This window comes from Microcebus murinus, chromosome 23 (assembly GCF_040939455.1).
Source record: "Microcebus murinus isolate Inina chromosome 23, M.murinus_Inina_mat1.0, whole genome shotgun sequence".
Lineage (NCBI taxonomy): Eukaryota > Metazoa > Chordata > Mammalia > Primates > Cheirogaleidae > Microcebus > Microcebus murinus.
The window spans coordinates 21,331,974-21,341,386 of NC_134126.1; the positions used below are offsets into that span (position 1 = coordinate 21,331,974).

Below are 9,413 nucleotides of genomic sequence, written 5' to 3' on the forward strand. Positions count from 1 at the left end.
CCTAAGAGTTTAAATAGTGGATAAGGAGATTCAGTGCCTTGAGCTATTCCTAAGGCACAAATTTTCTTTTCCTGTTGTAACATGTATAAAAGTATAGAATTACAGGCAAAATGTCAAAGAAATTTTCCATTCTTCCTTAGCTGTACTTTATTGGATGATGAATCCAGTTGATCAAACTTCTGAAATTCCAAAAGCAAACTTTCAGTCTAGTACACTGAATAATGATAAGCCTAGCAAATTTAAAGAGAAATTTGGGGGCCGGGCACGATGGCTCATACCTGTAATCCCAGCAATTTGGGAGGTTGAGATAGAAAGATGGCTTGAGGCCAGGAGTTTGAAACTAGCCTGGGCAACAGAGTGAGACCCTGTCTTTAGAAAAAATAGAGAAAAATAGAAAAAGAAAACTTGGAACATATTTAAGACATATTGATGATTTACTAATAGATGATAAACTAAAAAAACTTTTTACAGCAGTCTTGAACAAAAAAAATCAGCATTTTTTTTTACTCTGTGATATCTTAATAAAGAATATCTCTCCTCAATTTTTCCTAGACTGGTTTTGGTGAAAACATGTGATGTTAGTTGTTTGACTTTAAAATCTTTTTCATGCCTCATAAGATACCCCTCAACTTCCAAGTTCCTATCCTGACATCTCACAAGAAAAAATATTTTTGTAACTGTTTAAAAATATGATAAAATTGTCAAAAGCACATGAAATCAGTTACGTAAATACTGAAATATGTCATAGTATTGTTTGTTCTTTAATGGAGTAAGTTTTCAGCAAAACAGTTATTACTATAAAACTTCTAGAAGAAATAATAGAAGAAAATCTACGTGCCTTTGTGTTTGATGATGATTTTTTAGTTGCAACATCAAAACCATGAAATGATACCTTGAAAGAAAAAGTTGTGAAATTGTGACTTCACTAAAATTTAAGAAAAAAAAAGTCTGTTCTGCAAAAGATACTGTTAAGAGAATAAAAAGATAAGCTACAGACTGGGAGAATGTATTTACAAAACCCATATCTGATAAAAGACCAGTATCCACAAAATCAACATATAAAAATCAGTAGCATTTCCATATGCCAATAGCAATCTGAAAAAGAAACCAAGAAAGTAATCCCATTTAACTTAGCATAGGTACGGATGGGTTACATATAGAAATGCTTACACGCATATGTATATACACACAGTGTACACACATATATTTCTTTGCTTTATCAGCTGAGGGACATAAGAAAACAACACCCCAATAGCAACAAGCACATGTAGCACCCAGATCTTGGTTTCTAATACCATGATTGAATAAAAGACACCAAGGCTCCTCAGAGAAATGGCTGAGTCTAGAACAGGGGCAGGAAATATATAAGATGAGCCTGGAGCAACTTGTAGTTCTAGTGAGTTAAAAACAAACAAAACCCCACACATTGCTAGGGGCTTATTAAAGGGACACAGGAGCCAACTGAAAGAGTTCCCTCCGGTGTCCAAATATCCAAAGCTGGAATCATTTAAGCAAAAAAATAAAATGGTATTGGATTAAAATCTAAAGTATGAAAGAAACATCCATGAGTCCATACTAATATAAATAAATGATTGGATAAATTAACAATGGTGAAGAAGAGACAAATCTCCCATGCAGAAGAATTCAAAATAATTTATTTAGATACTCCCTCCTCAAGGAGCAAGAACAAAACTCCCCACTCCTTAAGCGTGGGCTGCACACAGTGAGTTCCTTCCAAAGAGCAAACTACAGAGAGGAAGGGGTGGGAGGGAGTCACTTTGCAATAGGGAAACCTGACAAATGCCACCTTAGCTAGGTGATTTATGACATCAACAGTCATAAATCATGTTAGTATGTTTACTCTTGGTATGATGTGATGAAAACAGCATTTTACCTTTGTGATCTTCTTCCCCAAAATCCATAAATGCAGTCCAATTATGAGAAAAACATCAAATGCCAATACAGAGGCATCTGACAAAATACCTGACCAACACTCCTCAAAACTAGCAAGCTGTCAAAGTCATCGAAAACAAGGAAAGTCTGAGAAACTACCACCGCCAAGAGGAGGCTAAGGAACCGTGACAACTATATGTACTATGGTTCCCTACAGGAGATCCTATAACAGAAAAATTATATTAGGTACAATCTAAGGAAATCTCAATCAACTATAAATTTTAGTTAATAAAAATGTACCAATAGTGGTTAATTAATTTTGGCAAATGTACCATACTAACGTAAGATGTTCGTAATAGGGGAAACTGGCTGTGGGGTATGTGCGAATTCTTTGTATTAGCCTCTCAATTTTAAATCTAAAAAATAAAATCTATGTAGAAAAATGAATGCACCATTAGATTATGGATCTCTAGGACATAGCCCATTGTTTTCTTCAGTATTCCAAAGAATTTTCTAGCTAAGAGTAACTTCACAAATTATTAGATCCAATTCTTTTCCCTGTCAATATGCGTAAGTATGATATAGTGGACAGGATTGGGTATTTAAAGAACAGGCCTGTATTTTTAAAAACACGTCTACCATTGACTGGAGGGGTAGTTTTATGTCAGTCAATCAGCTCAATGAGCTTTAGTCCCATCATCTGCAAAATAGAGATAAAAAATAGATACTTCACAGATTATTGTCAAGAAAGCCCCCAGCTCTTGTATCACAGAGTAGCCACTTCATAAATATTGTATTTGCTTCTTCCCCCAACTCATCTGTAAACCTCACTTAGTTAATTCTATTAAGACCTAACTTACTAAATTCTGTTAAACTAATGAATGAATTAATGATCACTATACTACAATGCAAGGGGAAAATTTGAACGAGAAGCAGAAGTGGCTACCGAATGAGTAAGAACAGCAAGTACCACCTCTGAGCACAGAAGTTCTCAAGGGAGAAATCTTCCTCTGACCTCAGAGTAGCCAACTTCAAGCCAAAGCTCCTATCCCTAAAATCCATTCACACTCACGCTGAGCCATGTTGAAAGGAATATTTAAATCAATTCCATTGCCCCCTGGGCCTACTCTTTCCCTTGGCAGGAGTAAGAAAGCCCCAGGTTCATCAGCTTCCTGGGAGTGAAGATTCTTCCTGCCCTGCGTTGCTCTCTCCTGCGATTTGGAAATGTCACAAGAGTGGCGCTGAGTTGAGTATCATCATTTTAAATCAGCCCTTCCTTCTGGGCTCTAGGGGGACAGGACAACACAGAACAATATCAGTTTTCACGTCCTGGAAATGGAGATCTTTAGGGGTTTTTTTAAGTCTTGAAGTACAATATTAGCATCGAGCCTGAGAAGTAGGTTATTGTAGAGGAGGGAATGATGCTTTCTAGAACGCATCACTAATTCTGACACATTTAGTGGAAATCGGAAAAGGTGAAAAATACGAATTGAAGAATTTATTTATTTTTATTACCTCCAAATACATAAGACAAACTACATAATCTGTATCAGTCCCAGTCCAAAGAGACAGAAATGATACCAGCTATTTAAACAGTAAATTTGATAGAAACAATTGCTAACGAGGTATTGAAGAGCTGCAAAGGCAAAAAAAAAAAAAAAAAAAAAGAACTCAAAGGATCAATGAGCAGTTGCAATGTTCTTACAATCAAAGGAACAAAAGGAAGAGGTGAAATTTTTTAATAAGAAAAAAAAAAAACACCTCGTTGTTACTGGTTTTGAGAGAGAATGCAATGGGGCTGATGATTGTTGGGAAAACTGCAAACTAAATCCAGATGCTGCTACTGAAATAAACTTTTCTCTGGCTGAGAGAAGTGAGGCTAAGGGTGATTCTGACAAGAAGAAGCCAGTTCCCTCTTCTTCTAGTTTTCCAATGTCCCACAAGTACCTAATTACTGAGAAAGCCAAGAGCCAAATTGCAAAGCAGAAATATGACTTCTTTCACAAAGCAAGTATAGAAGGGTAGGTTTGAAGCAGAGGGAAAATGCTTTCATAAATGGTATTTTATAAAGTATCATAGATGAAAGAAGAAAAAAAACTTTCAAAGCAAAGAGTGTTAAACATTTTTTAAATTCTAAAAATTAAGTAGGTTGAACGTTTCTCCTAAGATCTTATCTTTTTTTAATTCATTTGGAAAACCCAGATCAGGTGGTAATCCATTTAGGGTATATAAGACATTTTCACAAATTCCAAATTTATGAGGAATGGATACATTAGGTCCTATCGTATTTGTAGAGTCATATAAGGTAATCTTATTAAAAGAGAAAAGATAAAGTACATGCAAACCTCCTGGGCTTCAATTTCTTGACCTATCTGTGATGAGATCCTTGAGCTATATATCACCTCGATTTATCTCAAAGAAAAAGTGAGAATTGTTAAATAGTTGTACTGGATGGCAGGTAAATGGTTACCAAACGAGTAAGAGGGAAATGCTTTTCTGTGTGCCGTTCCCTTGGATAAGGAGAATAGCTCTGTGGATTTTGGAACAGAGATTAATCGTGTGAGAATTTTCTGTAAGATGTTCTCCCAATCCATCAGTTGAAACAGCTGTAGGAAAAGATTTGGTTATTTATTAAGATGTATTTGGTTTGACCTTTAAAAAAATCCAGGAAGGTAGCTCTTACTACTGGCTGGGGCTGAGGCTGAGAAGTCAGTACATCTATGTCAATTTCTCACCTTTCTTTTGTCCTGGTAAAAGAGAGAAGGCAACTTTAATTCAGGTACTAATCATCCATAAGTATTCTTAGGCTGAGCCTTGCACTTGAACTGGGAGTATAAAAAGTATAGGACACCCTACAAACACATCCTACCCAAAGAGTCTTCAAATTCAGACAAGGAGGTAGGACTATACATGCAATTATATTATAGCATCTGTTATAGTGTGTGTTTGAAGTAGTAACCAAAGAGAGGTCACCACACCATCCCAGGAAGTGGTCAGAGAAGACTACAAAAAAAGTGAGGCTCACACACTGGGCCTTGGAGTTATGACTTGGGATCAGGAAGGAGTCCAAGGAATGGTGGAAATAGTTAGGAAGCAGGAATAGGAATGGTTGGATTAGGAAAGCATAAACCATGTAATTTGGTTGGAGTGAATGTTTGTTCTAAAGTTTAGTGAAATACAATGCTTGCGGGTGATCACAGCTACTGCAGGTCTAAAAATGAAACTGGTTTAACTATGGAGTTTTCATCTCTTTATAAAATTCTGAAACAGGCGTCCTCAAACTATGGCCCATGGGCCACATGCCGCCCACCTAGGACATTTATCTGGCCCACAGGATGTTTCTGCTGCTGCTGCCTGTCCTGCTTAGCAGCCAACTTGTCCCGGGTCCACAGTGCGCATGTGTGGAATGTGCCTGCACTCTCCAATGGCCCTCCAATGGTCTGAGGGACAGTGAACTGGCCCCCTGTTTAAAAAGTTTGAGGACCCCTGTTCTAAAAGATCACAATTAAATTTTTGATTTTTTCAATTGGAGAAAAATCTATATTCAGACTTTGAGCAATTATAGTTCAGTTTTTTTTAATTAATCATTCAGCTATAGATTGATTAATAACTACTTATTAAAGCTTTCTTTATGCAGGGCAGTGTGCTAGGAATTACCAAATCTACAAAGAATTTTAGGGTATGTTCTATTTAAGGACAGTGGACACGATAGGATAAGCAATAAAAATTTAAGGCAGTGCATGATGAATAGGGAATGAGTAACATAATGATGTCTGCTGTGTTTGATAGACTGGAATGTAGGTAGCTTGTCTGCAACTCAAGTAACTGCCACCAGGTATACATGGATCTTGGACTAAGTATAAGCCAGTATTGCATGAGAAAGGAGAAGGAAGAAGAAGAGGAGGAGAAAGAGAAGTTGGTGATGGTTGAGAGTGGAGGATGGGGTGTCATGCAAGATGGCAGCAAATCAAGGGGTGCAGGAAGACCTATTAGGAAACTGGTGCAGAGAGCAATCAAGGTGGCTTGGAAGAGCGTGGTATCCATGGGCACAGAGCGAAGTAAACAGAGTAAAGAGATTTTTAGAGGGTAGAGTCAACAGTATTTGGAGATTGATTATATGCAAGGCAGAGAGAGAAGCCAATGATGTCTCCCAGGTTCCCAACTTAAGACACAGAGTGGATGGAAATCACATTTAGTCAACTGGAGGGGGAGGGAGAGGAATGGAGAGAAAGATCAGGCCACCTCTTAATGATGGACCATGAGATTGCTTGTTTTGTTGTCTATTGTTCTATATTTCCCCAACTCTCTCTGGTGAACATTCATTACTTCCACAATAAAAAAATAAAAGGAACATTCATGATATCTGAAATATCAGCATGTAGAATGAAGGGATGAAACAGGTTTTTGAGTCATGACTAAGTGTCAGAATGATGGGTGAGCTCTTTTACTTTTGTATTTTTAAAAATATTTTCTAATTTTCCTACAGTGGGTATGTTTTATAATTAGACAAAGAAGCTCTGCCTTCTGTCAGTTTGTTTTTTTTTTTGGTAGACAGTCAAAGCCGTACTTGGGATACACAGAAAGAAGCCAGGCTGGTCAGGAACAGATGAGTCACGGGCCCAGGCCAAGGCAAAGGGAAAATAACAGGGAGCACAGCAGAGACCCGCGGAGCAGCAGGGACTGAATGTCACACTCAGGCAGCCTTGGTTCTACCCTCCGGACTTCAGGGAATAAACTGAGATGAATTTCTTGTGGAGGGGAAGATGGGGTATGCAGAAAATACCAGAGTCCACCTTCTCTATGAAACTTGCTGTCCCTGCCACTGGCTTTCTTGTCCAAAGAGTGGCGCTCACAGGTGGCTACTGCAGTCACGCGAAGATTATAGTTTTCAGCATCACCTAAATGAATTGTAAACCTTTGTGTTAGTTAAGATTAGTTTTTGACTTCTTTTTTTTTTTTTTTTTGAGACAGAGTCTCGCTTTGTTGCCCAGGCTAGAGTAAGTGCCGTGGCGTCAGCCTAGCTCACAGCAACCTCAAACTCCTGGGCTCAAGTGATCCTCCTGCCTCAGCCTCCCGAGTAGCTGGGACTACAGGCATGTGCCACCATGCCTGATTTTTTCTCTATATATTAGTTGGCCAATTAATTTCTTTCTATTTATAGTAGAGATGGGGTCTCGATCTTGCTCAGGCTGGTTTCGAACTCCTGACCTTGAGCTATCCACCCCCCTCTGCCTCCCAGAGTGCTAGGATTACAGGTGTGAGCTACTGCACCCGGCCAGTTTTTGACTTCTTAAAATAAAACAAAATCATCTTCAAACAAGATAGAAATTTATTTATGTATTTATTTTAATTAATTAATTAATTTTTTTCTTTTGGAGACAGAAGGCAGAGTCTCAACTCTGTTGCCCAGGCTAGAGTGCCGTGGCGTCAGCCTAGCTCACAGCAACCTCAAACTGCTGGGCTCAGCCCATCCTCCTGCCTCAGCCTCCCAAGTAGCTGGGACTACAGGTGTGCACCACTACACCTGGCTAGTTTTTTCTATTTTTAGTAGAGACAGGGTCTCGCTCTTGCTCAGGCTGGTATCAAACTCCTGACCTCAAGTGATCCTCCCTCCTCGGCCTCCCAGAGTGCTAGGATTACAGGTGTGAGCCACTGTGCCCAGAAAGTAATTTATTTATTTTTTTTTAAGTCAACAAATCTTTATTAATCACCTGCAGTTACCGGGAGGAGACCATGATGCTGGACACACTGTCAAAGTTGATCTTCTCCATGATGCTCTTGGGCTCAGTGCTCTCTCTCAGGCTACAGATGAAGATTCGCCCGGACTCATCAGGGCTCCAGCTGCATTTGCTCGTCCATGCCTTCAGAAGCCTGTCGGTCAGATCACCGGCGCCCCCAGCCAGCCGCCAGCGGCCGATGTGCTCATAAGTGGTACCCATGGCAGACACATTTTTGGACAGAGACTTCAAAGCCAGCTGGACCTTCCAAGAGGTTCATGTCTTCATCCCCAGCTTGAAAGTGGCAGCTCTTCAGCAGGTCCCCGAGGTACAAAATCTGTTGGATCAGCCACTCTTCTTAATGTGCCTGGTGGATCTCACACTTGCAAAGGGTGAAGTCGGTGGGGGGCAGGTTGGTGAGGGCCTTCAGTGGGGTCTGGGCAGTGACCGTGGTCTGAAAGAAAGGCGGGTTGAACCGGTACAGCTCCAGGATGGCCCCGGGTGGCTTCCAGATGGCAGGCATTCTCCTTGGCCTGCTTTTCGACATGGCGCTCCAGAGTGGCCAGGTTCTCAGGATTGCACCTGTCGACCCTCAAGCAACTTTCCCATGTTCACTCCCATCTGCTCAAACACTGCCACGACTCCTGTCCCCTTCCACAACCAGGGCTGGCAGCAAACACCAGATTGACACAGCATCCTCGAGGACCAGAAGAAGATAGAAATTTAGTCTGGAGTTTTAGCCCAGGGCAACACAAAGTCACCTGGAACTCACACCCTTTCCCTGTCTCTGCTCTCCCATATATAGGGTGAATCTCCCTTTCTCCCAGCCCAAGGAGTTCTGGCCACCATGTCCATATTTTAGAAGCAGAATAGATGACAAAGAGCAGAAAGCCATGCCACCTCTTCTTAAGGAGATTTCCCAAAAATCCCACATGACATTTTTGCTTATATATTATTGGTTCGAACCCAATCTCATAACCCTTTCTCCTGATGTCTGCAAAGGGTGCTGAACGATATTTTTAATAAGGCAGCAATGTGCTCAGCCAAACATTAGGGTTCTGTTAAACAACAAAAAAGAAAGGAATGAAGAAGAACGAGTATTGGCAACACTAGCAGCCACTGACATAAGCTTTCACTCAAAATATCTCTTTAACCATTTAAATAAGTTATTATAGGCCGGGCGCGGTGGCTCACGCCTATAATCCTAGCACTCCGGGAGGCCGAGGTGGGCAGATTGCTCAAGGTCAGGAGTTTGAAACCAGCCTGAGCAAGAGTGAGATCTGTCTCTACTATAAATAGAAAGAAATTAATTGGCCAACTAATATATATAGAAAAAATTAGCCGGGCATGGTGGCGCATGCCTGTAGTCCCAGCTACTTGGGAGGCTGAGGCAGCAGGATTGCTTGAGCCCAGGAGTTTGAGGTTGCTGTGAGCTAGGCTGATGCCACGGCATTCACTCTAGCCTGGGCAATAAAGCGAGACTCTGTCTCAGAAAAATAAAAAATAAAAATAAATAAATAAATAAGGTATTATATAATTATAAAGCAGTTTGGGAGTGTGGGCACGGAAGAGTGAAATCAAAAGTAATTCAGGGCCGGGCGTGGTGGCTCACGCCTGTAATCCTAGCACTCTGGGAGGCCGAGGCGGGCGGATTGCTTGAGGTCAGGAGTTCGAAACCACCCTGAGCAAGAGCGAGACTCTGTCTCTACTATAAATAGAAAGAAATTAATTGGCCAACTAATATATATAGAAAAAATTAGCCGGGCATGGTGGCGCATGCCTGTAGTCCCAGCTACTCGGGAG

The 9,413-nt window shown here is 40.5% G+C and overlaps 1 pseudogene; it reads right to left on the reverse strand.

Moving 5' to 3' along the window:
• Nucleotides 1-7,609: 7,609 nt before the first annotated feature.
• LOC105880574 (eukaryotic translation initiation factor 3 subunit K pseudogene) lies at nucleotides 7,610-8,306 on the reverse strand (annotated as a pseudogene).
• Between the last annotated feature and the right edge of the window lie 1,107 nt (nucleotides 8,307-9,413).